We start from the raw sequence: 5693 nt of genomic DNA, 5'->3' as shown, positions 1-5693 counted from the left end.
CCCCGGGGCTGCGGGCCCGGTCTCCTCCTCCATCACCGCCCGCATCTCTCTGCGACTGAGTGGTTTAATTATAACAACCCCTACGCACGCCCTCGATTGGGGGCATTTCTGGCCCCTTGAAAATGTCTCAGGGTTGGCCAAGCCGTCTCCCGACCTCTCGCAAGCACCAGGCTCCTGCCTGGCTGGTGGCACAGGGCAGTGTTGCCCCAGCTGCCACCTTCTTGGGAGCATCTCGTGCCTCAGCAGCCGGGCTTTCCTCCCAGGAGAGTGGCTGTGCTGGTATTTATTCAGTCTCCATGAAAAGGACAGGGCCACAAAGATGATCTGCTCTGGAGCCAGGCTGGGAGAGTTGGGGTGTTCAGCCTGGAGAAGAGAAGGCTCCAGGGAGACCTTAGAGCACCTTCCAGTGCCTGAAGGGGCTCCAGGAAAGCTGGGGAGGGGCTTTTCACCAGAGAGGGCAGTGATAGGACAAGGGATGATGGGTTTAAACTGAAAGAGGGGAGATTTAGGTTAGACATCAGGAATAAATTCTTCACCATGAGGGCGAGAAGGCATTGGAATAGGTTGCCCAGGGAGGCTGTTGATGCCTCCTCCCTGGAGGTGTTCAAGGCCAGGCTGGATGAGGCTTGTGCAGCCTGGTCTGGTGCGAGGTGTCCCTGCTCATAGGTTTGAAGCCTGGGGATCTTTGAGGTCCCTTCTAACCTTAATTGTTCTTTAATTCATTCTATGATTCTATGACACCACAAAAGAGGGCTATAAAAGGTGGGCATGTGTCACAAACTATTACCAGCAGTGATTTAATGAAAACATAACATAATAAAATGGAATTCATTCTTGTTCCACATTCATGTTGCCTGTCAAGCTTTTGTATCATATGCTGCAGGCACGTTGCTGGAGGCACCACATCTCCCTGGCACAGGATTGACAGATGGAGCAGATTTGCTGCAGATGGGCTGTCTGTCCTCCCCTGCACAGCAGCCATTGCTGTGAAAGTGGGAAGATGTTGGTAGAGAAGATCATGGTAATTGTCTGCTCCAGACTGGGAAAGACAACAGGTTTGAGCTGATCGATGATGAACACGGCAGCAAGTAGCAGGGCAAGTGATGGCTGCATGGATCACTTGGTGCAGGAGACCCCTGATTCCTCTTTCTCTGAAGACACTGTGTTTTGGAAGGTGACTTAGGGTAGGGACTAGCACAGTGGTTTTCACAGATATATACAGTGTGAGCATCACCTATAGACCTATAGGCACAGGAGTGTGCAAGAACACACACACAGTGTGTACTACAACCTGTGCATGGGCACAGGGGTGTGCACAGACACACACAGTGTGGACATCAGGTTGATATAACGCAGCCTAGACCTAAGCTGTTCTTGTCACTGATGTGTTAAACCTCAGTCCTAACGGAAGGGGTGATTACAACTTCAGACAGATCTGCATGTGTGGAAACTGATGTCCACCAAGAGAATTGCCAAGCCCAGCAGGTGTTCAGACCTGGGCATACAGGAGGGCAGTGACACCTGTGGACCAGAAGGGTGGGGAGAAGTTTGCAGGGAGAGGCAGTGACTGTGGGGGATTCAGACATGCAGTCTAGAATAGCAGTGGTTGAAGATACCACCAGATCCAAACACAGGACCCTCGAGTGAATTTTGCTCTTATGATGTGAGGAAAATACTCTACAGCCCTGAGAAGCTATAAAGCAGGTTCTTTATTGCAGCACTGGGTGTGCAGGGGATCGCTCCTCCAAACACGCACAACAGACAAGAACAGTACATATTTATTCACTTAAAATATACATATGCATCACTTAACAAAAGATTAGGCAGGATGATACAGATTAATTCCCTGAATTCATTATAATAGTTAAATCATTTCCCTGAAGTCATTAACATAAAGCTATGCCCATTTCTGCATGCGCACTGCCTCTCGGTGGTCATGGGCAGAGGTTTCTTGAAGGAAAGCTTGTAGTCTTCTTCTTAGGTGAGACACATTCTAGTTCAACACAACACCTGGAACAAAAAATTAACAGGTTCAACTAATCAGTGGCATATAGGTTTGGCAAATTTAACCCTTAAGTCTCTAATTCACTTATATAAAGCTTCTTGTGTCCTGTTGACCTGTCAGAGGCAGTGTCTACTGGGTCAAAAATTTGTTTTTTGTGGTTGCAGAAGTTATGATGTGGCCCTAAGCACTTCACATCTGAGTTATCCAGTTGGTTGACAGTGGCCTGATCAGACTTGTAGTTCTTCCTTTCAAGCAGCGGTGAAATGCTTTCCTCAGCTCAGATCTCAGTATAGTCTTGCATTTGAGCAGTGTTTTTGAAGGATCCTTCTGTCATCTCAGGTGTAGGTATTGGAGCTTATTTGCTTTTTGCATGTCACTGTGGCAGGTGATGACATTATCAGGAATGTAAATAGCTGGATTTATGATACCAGAGGGGACACTTGGACTTCACAAATGCGTTGGAGATGGACCTCATAAGACATGGAAATACAAGCAAAGAAGGTGGTCCCAGAGGGCTGGCTGAAGATCTCACCCTCATCAGACAGTAAAATAGCAGATGAAATTGTGTAACAATGAAGGCAGCATGATCCATAGGGGAAACATGCGACTTATTTTCTGTAAGCAGCAGTGTGCTCTGCATGGACTAATGCCACTTGGGAATAATCCATCTCAAACAAAATACAGTAGACCTGAAAAAAATCAACCCCAAAACTCACAGAAGGGCAGCAAGGATAACCAGAGGTCCAGAAGAATAGACGTAGACTGGGACTCTTCAGTCTGGAAGGAACAACTGAAGAGAATATGACTGGGGTTTACACAGCTGTGGTGGACAAGGAGAACAAGACCAGGGGCAGGAGATAAAATCAATAAAATAGAGATGCTTCCTCCCTCACCTTGGCATTGATAAACCTGTGGAAGGAAAATCTCTTGAGGTTTACTCAGGACAAAGATACTACTTTTGATTCAATAATCTTTCTCTGAAAGGAAGAGGACTTTTGGGTCCCACAGCTTCAGGAAACCTGAATTCAGGTTCCAGCACATGAATTACATGTTATTTTACCATCCCATCAGCATGAGCCTTATATCTTGGAGTGTTGACCTAACAGAAGAGACAGTTCAGAATATCTTGAGAACGGTGTCCAGAGCAGGTGGGTCTCTGTGTCAGGCCTGTAACTGTGTTCAGTTTCATACTCTCAAACACAGGAAAGGCACTGATATGCTGGAATGAGCCCAGTGAAGGCCACCGAGATGATTAAGGGAGCTCAAGGACATGAAATAGGAGAAGTAGAGAAGAGAAACTGGGTTTAAGTCTTCAGGGGAGGACTAAATGGACACCTCCTTGCTTTTTTCATCTACCTCATGAGAGGGTGTACACCAGACAGAGCCAGCCACTTCCCAGAGATGCAGTGATAGTCTGAGAGGTAACAAATACAAGTGGCAAGAAGGAAAGTTCTAATTAGATGTTAGGAAGAAAAATTGCCCTGTGAAGGGGATAAAACAGGGGCCCAGAGAGGTGGGTGATCTCTACCCCAAGGGAGTCAACTGCAGATGGAACTACATGTTGAGTGACAGATTGATGTCTTCCTTGGGTGGGGAGGCTGGACCAGAGATCACCAGAGGTTCCTTGCCACATTTAGTGGTTCCATGCCTCACTCTGGTAGCAAAGAGTAACCTGGATGTTGAATGCATGTTTAGTTCAACTGTGCTGAGACAAAGCCTGCCGTGGTGTTTGATCTGTCCCCTAGACATACGGTGGATGTATTTTTTTCTGCCCTTTCAGGCTCTGAATGGTTCTTGAGCTAGATGCCCTGCTGTGACAGAGCTTCCTCTTACAGAATCTGCTCTCTCATAATTTTTTTTGCAGAGTGACAGTGCCCTCTGCTCCCATCTCCACTTGGAAACACACACTCAAAATTTAGTTTTTGAAGTCTAAGCCAGTGAATCACAAGGGTTCAATCTTTGTTAGAAAAGATTTTATCCTCTGCCTGCAAATCCAGCACTGGCTCACAGCAAGAAATGCAAATGTTTTCTCCCACAATCCATCCTTCCCTTTCTCAGCCTGCACTCACAACTTGCAGGTTCTTCTCTTTTTAAAATCACAGGCTTCTTCCTGCTCTCCAGCATGACATCAACAAGCTCTCATCTCTGACTCTTCACCAAATATTCCTGCAGACTGTGCCAAGGCAGGCCTTTTACTGAGGACAAGCACGACAGACTTTCTGTCTAGGTCTTTGATGGAGAATGGTCTCTGAAGCCCAGAGAAGAGGTCTACAGGGAATGCAGCAACTTCCAGCTGTTTAAAGAGATGCTGCATCAACCAGAAATGTCATCTTTAGCTCTGGGAAAGTGCTGTATTATCACTTGTATTAGCTACCTGCACTGCATTTATAACTCTGCATCGCAGGCACAACACAGAGCTACTGACACATATTCAGCCAGGGCCTTCATTTGCAATCCATTAATAGAATTATTTTAAACCTGCAAGGATATATTTCCAAATTCATGGCTGGACCCTCTAGAAATTCTAAAAGGAGGGTCTGTGTGAACTTAGAGATGAGTGGGGAGATGAGAATAAAGAAAAGTCTATGCTAAGCATCACCTGTAGAAGCAGGGATTGCGCTGGATCAGATTTAATGTCCATTTTCCTACCTTTGCAGGAGCACAGATTGACCTTTCCCTGAGGAAAGGACTCAGAGACAAATCCTCCATTCATTAATGGTGTGGGTTTTGGCTTTCTCCTACCACCTACTTCCCTGTCCCCTATAAGAGAAAAGCAGCAGCAAGAGGAACATCCCTAAGCCTTGCATAGCCCCTCTGATGCTAAGGCATGGCTCAGTTCTGCCTTGGGTTCCCCTGGGAACCCTGTGGTGGTGACCCATGATCACTCTCAGCTGCAGCTGCTTCTCTCTGCCATCCCAGAGGCCTGCCTGCACCTTTCCATGCTGCCACTGAAGGCATGTGGGAGAGACATCCCCGGTAGTCTTGCTTTTCCTTGGTTAACCTCCATCGTTGGTACTGCAACCCCCCCTGCTGCAGTCCTGAAGGGAGAAAAACAGCTGTATGGAAGCAGGGGTCTCTCTTGTAGCTTCTTTTCCAGGTGGTCTGTGGTCCCCCTCATGCTGCAGACCTCTTCCTTGTCACTTTGGGCATCATAAGGACCTGCTGCCCAGGACCATTGGCCTGGGGAGAAGTCAGCCTGGTGGGAATTTATCTACCCTGCGGCAGGGAACCCTTCAGTGGGGTCCCCCAAGTCCTGAAGCCCAGATCTGGCACTTCCCCACTCACTTTGTGTCACATTCCCTGCCGGGTCACTTCGAAGTTCTTTGGGAACAACAACCATTTGCTCCATGTTCATCCTCCATCCTTGCCGTTTGCCATTTCACAGACCCCCAGCCTCTTTCCACATCATCCTCCTGTCTCTCGAAAGGTGCCGAGTTTTGGTTTAATGAATCTGACCTTACTCGCCCACACATTGTAAACGAAAGTCACAGCACAGTGAGATTGAGCCCGGACACTCAGGGCCGCGGCGTTTCCCCCGCGGGACCAGCTGTGCTTGTGCAACCTCCGGGCGGGCCGCGCTGGCGCCACTTCCCCCGGGTCCCGCGGCGCCCGGCCCAGCGGCGGGGCTGTCTCGGGGGAGCGGCCTGGCCGGGTTTCTCCCCAGCGGGTGGAGCAGACAGAGCAGAGC

The 5693-nt window shown here is 48.3% G+C and overlaps 1 protein-coding gene across 1 annotated transcript in view; it reads left to right on the top strand.

Annotated features, from left to right (window-relative positions):
- The window catches only part of LOC104396145 (mucosa-associated lymphoid tissue lymphoma translocation protein 1-like), a 41835-nt gene that overhangs the window by 6819 nt on the left and 29323 nt on the right, over positions 1 to 5693 (top strand). The gene's annotated exons all lie outside the window — the stretch shown is intronic.

This window comes from Chaetura pelagica, unplaced genomic scaffold (assembly GCF_000747805.2).
Source record: "Chaetura pelagica isolate M959 unplaced genomic scaffold, ChaPel_1.0 scaffold369, whole genome shotgun sequence".
Classification (NCBI taxonomy): domain Eukaryota; kingdom Metazoa; phylum Chordata; class Aves; order Apodiformes; family Apodidae; genus Chaetura; species Chaetura pelagica.
The sequence above is the reverse complement of the archived record's forward strand: the minus strand, read 5'-3'. Positions and strand labels throughout refer to the sequence as shown.